The sequence below is a fragment of the Agelaius phoeniceus genome, chromosome 2 (genome assembly GCF_051311805.1).
Source record: "Agelaius phoeniceus isolate bAgePho1 chromosome 2, bAgePho1.hap1, whole genome shotgun sequence".
In the NCBI taxonomy this organism is placed as follows: Eukaryota; Metazoa; Chordata; class Aves; order Passeriformes; family Icteridae; genus Agelaius; species Agelaius phoeniceus.
This window is the reverse complement of record NC_135266.1, coordinates 69,808,546-69,821,759: the sequence shown is the minus strand read 5'-3', so window position 1 is coordinate 69,821,759 and position 13,214 is coordinate 69,808,546. Positions and strand designations below refer to the sequence as shown.

General features: G+C 38.8%; 1 long non-coding RNA gene across 3 annotated transcripts in view; it reads right to left on the bottom strand.

Moving 5' to 3' along the window:
* Nucleotides 1-13,214, bottom strand: part of LOC129135211 (uncharacterized) — a 32,820-nt gene that overhangs the window by 2,104 nt on the left and 17,502 nt on the right. For 2 of the 3 annotated variants that reach the window (XR_013180946.1, XR_008536265.2), the window contains exon 5: nucleotides 11,537-11,679. This is a non-coding gene — a long non-coding RNA (uncharacterized LOC129135211). Of the gene's footprint in view, nucleotides 1-652; nucleotides 4,326-11,536; nucleotides 11,680-13,214 lie in introns of all 3 variants that reach the window. The other variant, XR_013180947.1, reaches the window with a different exon arrangement.

Sequence of the window (13,214 nt, the reverse complement as noted above, 5' to 3'; positions counted from 1 at the left end):
ATGTCTGAAACTGGCACATAGTAAAGAATCTACAACACTGGACTTCAAATGAAGTGTCAGATTTTGGTTATTTTATCTCCAGAGAGTTCCAGCCTCAAACCTGGGGTCACTCTGTAGGGACACAGGGACTTGGGGGGAAGATGCAGCCAGCAGGGCTCAGCCTGGTGCAGGCAGAGGTCCCAGCACCCAGTATGCCCATGGGGTATGTTTGCTCAATGAATTTATGATTTCACAAATGTTCATCAAGCAGAGAGTAATCTACTGCCTTATCTGGCTATCACTGCTCTTTCTTTGAACAACTTGAAACTATTGATGGGCCATTAATATCAAATTCCTTGCCAGAATTACATTTCCAAAGAAAGGCAGGTTTTCTTTTGCTGAAGTGTTATCTTTTTAATCTGGACACCTAACTACTCAACACCTAAGACAACCTTTCTTCTTGCTGTTGCAAACATACACTAACAGTTTAGTTTTCCACACCTGGCAGAAATTTATTGAAAAACAACAACAACAACAACAAAGCTGTTTGGATTTTTTCTTCAAACTATGCCTCCTTGATGCTAAAGCTGCCTCTTCTCTGGTTTAAGTCAGAAAAGCCTAGAAAAAATTCTAACTCACACCTATTTGCTACCATGTCCATACAAATACATACCACTGGAAAGTTAGCCAATAGCAGATGTATTTCCTCTGTCCTTTCTCAGCCTGTGAGTTCCAGGACATGCTGAAGGGGTAAGGGAAAAATGACTGTGGTTGTTTCAGAACCTGGCTATAAAATTCTCAAGCAAGCTGAAAGCTTCCTCCTCCTGGGGGGAATTCTTGTATCATCAGGCAGAATCAGACTGAGGAACAGAATCAATTAATTATTACTGAAATACTATGGAGTATTGTTATTAGAAGGCTTGACTTCATAATTTAATTGTAAGGAAATTACTGCATCTGTGTTCACCATTACTATAAACCAAATGAAAAGATCAGTGCCTTCCCAGCAAATGCAAAATACATCTTTTCATACTAGGCATCCCACTGTGACATTACAAATCAAATTCAACAATTAATGTCCAGTCCTTTGTGGCAGGTGGGGAAATATTCTAAGCAATTTTATGTGGGAAGCAGTTGTAGGAGTGAAGAACGTCAAATAATAAATAATACAATTATATTTGAGGACAGATTTTACAGTTTTTCCTATGAATGACTTAACTGTTGGTGACACACACAAAGCTGCACAGCTACACCATCATCCTGCCTATTCCTCAGACTCTAGCATCACCTTACATCCCAAAGATATTCCAAATCCCAAGATTCATATTCATAATTTGCGGATACTTTCAATGCAACATTTCCAAGATGGTATTTTTCTTAATCCTCCCAATCAGCTAAAGTATTCAATTGGTTAATCATCATCATCATGTTTTGATTCAGCAAGATTTTGCTCTCTGTTTTTTGATTCAGCAACATTTTTTCTCTTTGCTTTTGACAAACACAGGCTCATATCACACACATTCACTCAGAGAACTGCTGCAAAAACCCTTTTCCTGTCAATCACTTGGAGAACACATCACTATATCCACAGCTCTCCCTGGATATTTCTGCAGCATCCACCACTTGTCTTCACTTTCAAGGTCCATCCTTGCATCCTTGTGGTGATCACCACCACACCTATTACTCCTTAATCTTTTTCAGGAAGACAGCTGTGGTTTACTCATGTTTGCAACCAAGCCAATTTTCATAAAACATAAAGCTCAAAAGACCATTAGATCATGCTGTCTAATTTGGTTGTTATGTTTTTTTTTGGCTAAAACACTCTAAAAACCCTCCACTTTCTACTGATACAAAAATAAATTTCAGGGATGCTTCTTGTATCTCTTCCCTTCCTATCTCCCACCTGCCATTCAGTGTCAGGAGTCCAGCTTCCAGCTTCTCTCACACCCACATGGTGTATTTTCAAACAAACTTCTTGTGCCTTTTTCTGTCTTACACCTTACACTTTATGGAAACTCTCTTAAATATCTGAAAACCTACTGCATTACTGTTGTTCAAAGCTTTCTCTGAAATTCAGCTTACTAACCTGCCCCTACAGCCCCTATGAGCAAAATGTGTGATAAGTAGTTATATACACATCACCTGTTTTCAAATGCCAAAAGTAAGCAAGAGTGGTATGTAGGAGACAGATCCTACCCTACAGTAAATAGAGAGAGGCTCCTTGAGAGAGATTTGGTTGAAGGAACTCCTGAAATGCTACAAAATGTCCTGTGAAGGAGTCTCTGCATACACTGTGGAAATGGCCTAAGGAAATCAGTCTTTTGATTTAGTTACAGGAGTCGGATCCCTAAAGTTTGAATGTTCCCTGACTACTAGCATTTCCATTTTCCTCTGTGTATTTGCTACTTTCAGCTGTATTATATTTACACTGCTAGAATTTAAAATTGCAGATATCCTTTCCAGCACACATCTGCATGATGCAAAGCATCACAGGAACTAACTATTTTACAATCATACAAAAACAGTCTTACAACACTATACAGTATTTCATTAGACACATCCTGATCGTGTAATTATCATAGCATTACACACATATGCCTGGTGAATGGTGCACGGCTCTATGCACTAACTTCAACCCTGATATTTACTAAATTCCTCAATCCTATAATAAAGACCTGGAATGCATTCATATCTGGCACTGGCTTTTTTCTCCCCACTGTGAATCATGGGCAAATCCTCCAGACAAATCAACATAGCTAAAAAAGCAGAGAAGGGAAAAGAAGAATATTAGGAAGAATTAGGATATCAAGAAGAATTTATTCATATAAAGGGTGATTCGACATGGGAATGGGCTGCATAAACAATTATAAAAAGTCATACCAGGCACCATGTAAAAAAGAAAATAGAATAGAAAACTGCTACTGGTGATAATCTAGTTCTTGCTCCAGATAACAGAAAACAAGTTCTTTCAAAGCCCAAAGAGAAAAATGCCTCCTGAAGCAATCAAACAAAAAATGAGGACACAGTCAGTCATAGATGAAAATCTGATCAAAATCTAACCAGGGAAAATATTGAATTAAATGATTTGATTTCATGATAATAAATGTCCTTAATAGCAAAGGGTTAACCGCAAAATGCTGAAAGGGACGTATTTGGTCCTGTATTACAGTACAGTTGTTAATAATTCAGAAACTGGGACAAGTATCATGGCAGAAAATCTGCAGTTATTTCAGTTACTCAGAATGAAGGAAAATTATTAATCTAACCAAAATTAATAAGTGGACCCCAGAAACACTAAATAAGGTTTAAATGATGACAGACAGATAACAGACACATATTAAAACAAACCCATTAAAAAAACCAGTCTATGTTTTATGTGGTTTCAAATTAAAGACACAACTGTAAAGAACTTAGTGCAATAAAACTCAATGTGTTAGGCAAAGGGAGGGTAACAGTTACCTACAAAATCTCCAGATAAATTGATGTTAGTCACTAACATTTAGCGTCTCATAGATTGAATTTACTCAGTCTTATGTTCACATACTCACAAGCACTGACACTTTAAAGATCTGTTTAAAGGTCTGGCCAAGATAACTTCCAAGATAACTTCCATGAAAAACGAAAGACAAGGACCATCAGCTATAAAGTCCTTGCCCCATTTCAGGAATTGTTTTAATTATCAATTTCAATTAGACAAGTCATACAATTATAAAATGGTTTGGTTTGGAGGGAACCTTAAAGATCATCTAGTTCCAACCCTCCCTGCCATGGGTAAGAACACCTTTCACTGGACCAGGTGGCTCAAAGACCCATCCAACCTGGCCTTGAACACTTCCAGACATGGGGCATCCACAGCTTCTCTGGGAAACTTGTTCCAGTACCTCACCACACTCACAGTAAAGAATTACTTCCTAACATCTAATCTATCTCCTTTCAGTTTGAAGCCATTAACCCTTGTCCTATCACTACATGCCAGTGTCAGGTGCAAGGGGGTAGTAGGATTGCATTTGTTTAATGGAAGTCAATCATTAGATCAGTTATCCCATAATGGGAAAACACACCAGTTGCTTTGGCCTCAGGAAGGAACCAGGGCCCACTTAAGCAGTTTAGTGAAAATGTGTGCTTTACACATCACTACAATCAAAATAAAAATAATAAAACAGGCAGCTTAAACAATCCAAGACAATTAGAAGAAAACCAGTGTAACAGGATTATAGAAATCAGCGCTGTGACCTTACCAGAAAAAAAAAAAATCCCGTATGAGGTACAGGTCACTCTCCCTCCAAAAGGATACTAAAGCAATAGACAGGGTTCAAGTGTGAACAGCACTAAACATAGAAAATATCCTATGAAGAGAAATTAGAAAGTTTCAAATCAGGAATATTATGCATGGACATGTAAAGTAATTGCTCTAGAGAGGTCAGATCAGACATTTATATGCTTGCTCTCTTACAACACAAGAAAAATACAAAGAAGCACTGAAAGTGTGGAAAATTCAAAACTGAGCAGAAAAAATGTTTTTTTTCACATCATATATAATCCATTCATATTAATTATAATGAAAATTCAGTTATTAATCTTAACACAATGTCCCTATCAATGACAGTAGAAATTAAATCAGTTACTACATAGAGAAATCAGGAAGCAACTTACTCATAGTTAACATCCACTGAAACATTAGGAGGTATTTTACCAAATGGGAAACTGTATAATGGTTTAAGCAAATATGATAAGCAGATATGCCTTTGTAAAAATATAAATTAAAAAAGGAATAGCAACTTGATTTCATTACTGAAATTTTATTCACAATCTCACAGTAAACTCTTCCTACAGTTTGCATTAAATACTATTAATAGCTCATTAACAACAGTAACTGTCTTTAGAAGGTTTTGAAACAACTAAAGTTTGGACACATTAAACTTTTATGTAAGCAGTAAAGTTGAGTACATGAAAAATTAAAAACTGCATGATTAAGAACTTGTTTACTCCATCACTGCAGGTTCTATCTAAAATATCTTTTTTCCTCATTTCCAATCACAGCCAGTTTCTTAGAAGCTTGTCTATATTTCAAAGACCTGATACTGAACAATATTCCCTTTATCACTTTTTAAAAAGATTGTGTTAACAAGGATTTTCATTACAAATCTTGCTAACGAGCACACAAAAATGGACTACTTACCACTCACCCACAGACAAGCCAGCTAGAATTAGCTTAATCACTGAATCCTTAGCATGCCACAACTATACTGCTTGGTTATCTTGTTAAGATCATCCTGGTTTAGTTTGAAATGCACATTGTCACTGCATATACTGAGACCCACACTACCTTGTTGTATTAGCAATTACAAAAACATATATAACATTATAACCTATATAAAACATATAGCATTATAATTTTTTTTCAAGGAGCAGAGTCTTCATTTTATGAGGATAGGCAAAAATGAAAGAGAGCATAAAGATGTGGCTTCATATTTTGGTTGATTTTTTCCATCGTATCTGGGAAGGTGAAGAGAATGTGATATTGTCTGGAGGTGGGGGAGCAGGAGATGCTGCCAGCACTGTCAATGAAAGGTTGGACCTAGTCAAGGGCTGGGTCAGGTAAACAGGGCAGAAGTAAAAGGCTGCAGCATCACACAGCACAAGAGACAGTAAAAGTGAAGACTCATATGTCAGTAATATAGAGAGTGCAAAGAACCAGAAAGATTGCCTGGGAATTTTTTCTTGGATAAAGAGAATACAGCTTGTACTAGGACACAAGAAATAGATAGATTTAAAAAGCTACATGAACTTCATGTGGTGATACTTGAGTGTAGGCTCTGGTTCTGCTAGAGCAGGGAATTTCAGTCCATGGGCAGCTCTGGGTCTGAGAAGACCTTACTGCCAGCAATGACAGGAAAACTGTCTGGAATAAAAGCAATGCAACAGGTTGCAGAAAGGCTATATAAAACTTCTGAACCCAAAAGGCAACATCATCTGTGTTCTAAAAGCAGATCATTCACCACCAGGATACTAAGAACATAAAAATTATTCTCCTTGGGTGACTTACTGTTTTGCTGTTTTCATGGGCTGTGTATTTGAGTGCAAGAACTGTCACTTGGCAGATTTACCTTTCAGTTGTATAGTTTCTACCTGTGATCGTTTTAATAACACATCCCATTAACAAATTACTCTGAAATAAAAGTGACATTTTGCTTTTCTATGCTTGATAGTATGTTCTAAATGTACATAACTTGAAATATACCTCATTGGACACTTACCTGCAAAGTTGTCCCATGCTTTTTTCCTTTTTAAATAGAAGGTGGGCAAGAGCAATAAATTAAACTCATGGGAGAAAGGGTGTAAACTTACTACATGTAGATGTAAAGGAATTTCTTGTTAAGGACACTTCTTTGCTCATTCCAACAGTACCAAAGCTATTTATTTGGTAATAAACAGTACCAAAGCTATTTATTTGGTAATAAGAGTTTCTGGACTGAAACAGACATTTCTGAACTTGTTGTTGATGATTAATGTGCAGTTTAAGAGAGCCATTACTTTGTGACAGGCACTACAGAAGCCAAGTGTCAGATAATATATCAACTTCTGCTCCAGTCTAATCCTAATTTAATGGTTAGAACTCTTATTCTTACGGTCTTGTTTCAAATATGATACCACAAAGAGTTCAGCAGGATACATAGTACTTGCTGTGAAAGTCTTGTAGTACGAATATCATGTAGGCATTAAATTCGATGTATTTTAACATTAGCCAAAGCGCGTTTACAAAGAAGAACAAGTGCCACAATCCCCTGCCTAACCACTGAAGGAAGAGCGAAGTTTCTGCTATAAACGCACAAAAGAAACCTGACACGAAGCCAGCGTGGAGCGGGCGCTCCGCCCGCCCGGTGCAGCGGCTGTTCGGCGGGCAAAGGTCCCTCCAGCCCCGGCCGCTGCCGCTCCCCGGGGCCGCCGCCAGCGACCTGGCGAGGGAGGGGGAGAGAGGGAGGCACGACCTGCCGGGTCCTAATGCCGGGCAGGAGCCGCTCGCCTCCCGCCCGGCGGCCTGAAGGCACCGAGGCGATGCCCGGACCATCCCAATGGAGAAATTTCTGGCCGCGCTGGCTCGAGGACAGATCCCACGGGAACACCCTGAGGCCACTCGGACGTGCTCATGTGCAACACGGCCCGTGCGCAGGTAACCGGCAGAGCTGAGCACTGCCACCTCCCCCGAGAGAAAAGCATTGAAGGATTCCACAGGAAAAGGAAGAGGATGGTACCACCAGCCCCTGACATCGATGCTCCTTCTATACTTGTAAGAAACCCTGATTTGTTAGTCAAAACTCAGCCCCCTGAGCTTTACCTGAGAGCTGCACATCTTCATCATGCAGTACAGGAACAGAAAAAATTATGTGGAACAGGTGGGAAAGAGAGAGAGCAGGACTAAAACTGTACATGCTGCAGCAGACACCAGCACGAGTCCAGGATCTCTCCTGGCAAACAAAGAAGGCTCTTGACAAGCCCAAGACTGCAAGAAGTCCAGAGAGGCAGCTTTTACACCCATAGATGTGGAATACACCAGCACATCTGCTTTCTGGCTTGCTGTTGTCACTATGGTCTATTATAAGCAAATGCAGCTGTACAAGATTACTACCCTCTGCACCTTCACACCATTCTTTCAAACACATCAGCTGGCCAGAGCAATAATTTCTGATGTATTTTCACTTTGCTACCTCCTTCTTGCCACCACTTGAAGATCAAACAGTAGACTTGTTATAACTTTGTATGTTTTAATACCATTTTAGTGAGACATCCTTAATGTCTCACCTTAGTGAGACCTGAGATGACTTGGTCAGGGGGCACTAGAATGCAAACAGGATTGAAACAGTTGCTTTTATTGCCTTCCAGTGTTTCCTGTACAATTGTGATCGATGTTGTTAACAGTTGCACATAGTTTTCATTAACGTGCCTGGTCTTGCTGCCAAAGCTGACAGGGGATGGGACAGACAAGCTCCCCATCAGTGAAAGTAGAGTTAGGTGGGCAGTGACAACCTCCTCATGAAAACAAGCAGGGACACAGACAGAAAAAGTTGCACCCAAAGTACAGCCATGAGTAATGTTGAGTGAAAAATTTATATTGAAGAGTGGTCTTCCCCATAAATGCAGCTGTTCACTTTGGCATGAACTCCTCCACTGCATACTATGCACGACAGAACAAGACCATTATTTAAAAACCAAAATACCTGACTTGTGATATGTTTTATCTATCCTGTCACAGCAATCTGTCTTACTCCTATCAAAACCACAAAACAAAACCACAGAACAAAAATTCTGGAGCCATACACATACTTCCACTATATGAATCAATGAAGACTTAGAGTTAACACCACTATATGGCACATGAAAAAAAGCCCAAATGTCCTAAAGATTCAAAACAGTATCAAAAAAGTTTTACATCATATACTTTTCAAAGCCTTTCCTCTCACTGCTGTGAGTGCACATCTCTCTCCCTATTACAGATACCAAAGAGCCTGCTCCTAGCAACATTCTGATGTGAAGCTTCTGTAATGTGATAATTTTTGTGACTTCATCAATAGGTAAATCTGTTTCGTCTTTCACATTCTCATTAAACAATGAAAAATCAAATGGGTAAGAAAGCCAAAATTCAAAGAGAGCTAAGGTAATCAGGTCCAGCTTGTTCAATCTAATACTAATTAGTGTTTTCACAATGTGGAGAGCATTAGATCTGTGCTATCAACTTCCAAAATAAAACAATTTCTGAATCTGTCAAAATACCTTAAAAAATGCACAGGTGGCAAAGCAAATCAGATTACTTCTGTAGCTTCTCATGAAACAGTCCAGAAATGAATACAATGAAACTGTACCACCTTGTTAAAAGAAACAAAAAAACAACTAAAAATTACCATTTCTCAGTTCCAACTTGGGCTCACAAGACAGATGTAGCTTACAAACTCAGCAAATCAACAGTGTGAAAAAGAGCAATCAGACATGGTAAACCACAGCTTTTTGAAAGAACATACATTGAGTAATTGCTAGCACACGTGTCCAAAGTGCACAGAACTTCCCAAGGATTCAAACGGATATGAGCATCTTCCACATTTTTCTGTGCAATGGCATCAAGTTTCACTGTGGGCTGCAATAGCGAGGGCATGCCTTGGGGCTGGCATATTCATTTAACATATGAGTCATTCAGTGTGGAAACAACATAACAGAAATATCCACAAACCAATGAATTGTGAAAGAACTATAACATTTTCCCCCTCAGGCCTGCACCTAGTAAAGTGTCACAAATGAAGTTAATATCACAGAAATTATTCAGCAAAAGAGGAATTAAGCAGAAAATGACAGTCAACTCTTTTACAAGTCCATAACTTAACTGTTTTTATTTGAAACCATACCAGTCAGTACAGTCATCTTAGAAAAGATCAACAAAAAAAGACACTCCAGACTTGACTTTTATAACTACTGCACCCACAGATAAGGTACCTCTACAATAGGGAAATTGCAAAGTAGGTTTTTCTTCACTGGTATCCTCCTTCAGAATCTGAGGGAATTTAAAACTCAGAACTTAACACCACTCCCTTAGCCCTCTCTCCCTCCACCCCTCCTCCTGAAAAAAGTTGGTTTAAAATATAAATAAGATAAAATAATTAACCAAACACTTGACGTGCAATGAACCTGAGTGAAAGATTAGCTTGGCAAGAAAAATAAAAGTTGTAGAGCAGCCTAGTTTCCTCTCCATTAGCTTCTTACTACATTAGCCCACAGAATCACAGCAGTCCAAAAAAAACCATTTATAAGTACATCAAAGCAGCTAAGTTTACATTCATATATCTAACATGCATATTTGTCCAAGTGCACTAGAGAACCTAGTATGCCCCTAAATTTAAGGTGCTGATTTGTATTTCATGTTTTGGCACTGGAATGAGTACACAGTACTTTGAGGGCCAGATTTTATCTTACTCCCACCTCAAAAGTAAGAATGAAAAACTGAATGTTAGAGAAAGGGATATTAAATAGTCACTCTTAGTCACCTTGCTTGCCAATCTAATTTCAAATAAGGAGACTGCTTACATTAATCTTTTTAGGTCTAACTTATGCACTTACATGAGACTTTTGGAGTGTGGCCAGACCTTTCAGGAGCTCACCTACCAGGCATTCTCTGTCCTTGCTCCCGCAGTATCTCAGTGAGGATGCTCTGTTTCAATGAATGCTGCCCTAGGTACCTGTTATGATGTACATCTATACTGTGCAATGGAGCCCAGAGCAGCTGGGCTCTGCCAGCCTGGCTGGCGCTCACCCCCGTGAGAATACACCCCTGTTTTCCTGCTCTCACTGTATGTGCATGGGAAGTATCTGTGCTGGCACAAGGATGTGTCTGAGCTCCTTATCCTTGCCTCTGAGCAGGGCTAAGGCCTCTGCCAGGCCCGCTGTTACTGCTTAGACATGAGCCACCAGCCCTCTGACCAACACAGACTATCCGATTAACGCCTAATCCGCTTGTGAATCGGCTCCTGGCCACCGCTGCTTTCTGCAGGGCATGACAAAATTCAGAGCTCCTGAGGTGTGTCTAAACCCTGATTTCAAGTAGCATGCTCTGGAACAGCTATCTCAGCTATGAAACTGGCTCAGCAGAAGAATGTGCAGTGTCTGCGCTGCTCTTTACTACAGAGCATATGCACATCCAGCACCTCAAAATACCCTTAACCAAGGAGCTTTGAGAATTGCCAGCTGCCACAGAAGAGTTCCACTTCAATATAGACCACCAGTGGGATTCAAAGAGTAGGACGGAAAAGAGGCACAAATTCTTTGTTAATTTCAAGAAGTCATTATCTACAAAGATAAGAATATACTTTGTTTTAGTGAAAACAAAAATTTTTGCTTAGGGAATTGTTGGCCTAAGTTATTTCAAATACTAAACTTAAAGGAATCACTTGTACTACATTGCAGTTACAGTAAAACTTTAATTGGTGTTTTTACTTGCACTTTCTAATTGTGTATATTATTTAAATGGTGTGAAACTTCCAACAAAGTAGTACCAATCAGTAACTTAGCATGCTGTCATATTTTTTTAACCAATATGAGGATTAAAAGTTTCCAGCTATGATTAGTTTGTCAATAATTATGTGTTTTGTATCTCCTGCAAAGCTGGATGCAATGCCTGTTAGAACATTCTCATGTATAGTGGTGAAATATACCATGAGAGAGTATACTCTGAGTGAAACAAAAGCAGGTTTTTTTTTTAAATGACAGTTCAAAAATATTCAGTTCTAAATATTCAGAGAAACAGGCTCACAAACAGTGAGCCATAAACGGCCACTAACTCCCTCTCTAAAATAACTTTTCTAAAAAGATGTTTTCACTATTTTTATATGCAAGAACTCAATGCTAAGTAAAGTTGTACAATGCTTCAGAATTTAAAATACTTCATGATATAGAGCAATCCTCCTACTTTTCACATTTTAGAAGAAAATTTCATCAGACAAATCCTCAGAGAGAGACACAAACACATTTTACTGAGAACTATCACATAGTGTTTAATAAATTACATGCAAATTCTTACCAGAATGCCACTGCTTTTGAAGATGCCATATCCATTGTTATCCTCAAGATATCCATTCTTATTCATCATTAGTACCCTGCTTCCTTTGCACTCAAGCTTCGGAACAATTTCTGACAAGCAACCCACACCTATCAAAATGGTTTCTAGAAAGCAAATTATATAGCTGTAAGACATGGAAAACAAACCAGCAATTTGCAAACCACTGCAAGTGCAATGCAAACACAGCAAATAGAAAATTCATTCTGAAACATTCATCCTATTATGCTGGACACTAATATAACCACAGCTGTAACATTATAACATTATAATATATAACATTTTTAATCATGGTTCACTTACAGAAAAACTGCAAGAGCAAAATTCCTTTTTATCCCATGAAATCTCATATGTTTCATCTCATTAAGGGTGGTCATTTGCTTGTGAATGATTTTTATAAAAGAACAGGATAAAGAAACATTATTCTTAAACTATACTTAAGGTTTTCTAAGGACTTATGAAAATTGAAGTTCCATTTATGCTGGATAGAGCAAATACACAGAACAGTAAAAGGTCCCCGACCACATTAGAAGAACAAGTCTAAACAGGTAAGACAGCACAGGGGAAAAGTCCACACACAGCACAAACAGCCGGACTGCAGTAAATGTAACAGTAGTTCTACTTTGCAGGTGGCTTTTGCTTGCAAACAACATAGAAGGAGGTACAGGGTAAGGAGGGCACATTGGGTGGGAGGAAGCATATGTAGCATGCAGGAACAAAGCAGAAGTGAAGAGGTAGAACAGACAGCAAGAGGTGGAAGAAGCAATCAGTAAGCCCAGGACAGAGAACAGCTAATTAAAGTTAGTGAATGTTCTCTGAATGGTCAAAGGTCCCTGGGCTTTTGGCCCTTTCTGTTTCTGTGAGTTAGTCTCTGGCAAGGTCCCTTCTTTACTGCTCCCAGGCTTATAGCAGTATACTTAGACTTATTTTATACTTATTTTCAGTTCTTTTCCCCATCACAATCCCCTCCCCACATCTTAAAGATCTCTCCCTCACTTGTAGCTTTAAAACAGACATGATCTGAATCTACTCAACAATATCTGTATAGAACAAGCACATGCAGATCAGCCCTATTTGCAAATGATCCAAGCTCTTATATTCTGACTTCAACCTTCCTAACTCTTTCTTAGGTAACACATACTGGATAGTAGAAAAGTGAGGCAAGACACTGTTCACTGTTCTATAAAAGAGCAGTTGAAAGTTGATAAAACATTTTACTTCATGCTAAATAACAGAGTTGTTAGGATTCAGGATGGGGACAGGTGCTCTATAGGCTCTGGTGCACTCAGCCAGATGGAAATATTATAACCTTCACAGTAAACTGTACTTGTTCTAGCATTAACTGAATAGATTAGGCTTATATCAGAACAGAAGATGCATTTTCATTGTCAAAACACTCATTGTTTATATCCTTTAGCAGAAATGGAGATAAGTCAGTGTAAAGAGCAAGTCAGCCTACAAAGGCAAATCAAACCTGTGAAACTGAAGTGGTGTAATTTTTTATGGGGCTGTATGGATAAGGGCAAATAAACTAGATTGAAGTCACTTTCATCTGGTGCAAGATCTCCAATAAGAATAATTTATACTGGCATAGCAACTGCAATATAATTAAAAACAATTCCTGGAATTGGGCCAGTGCTGC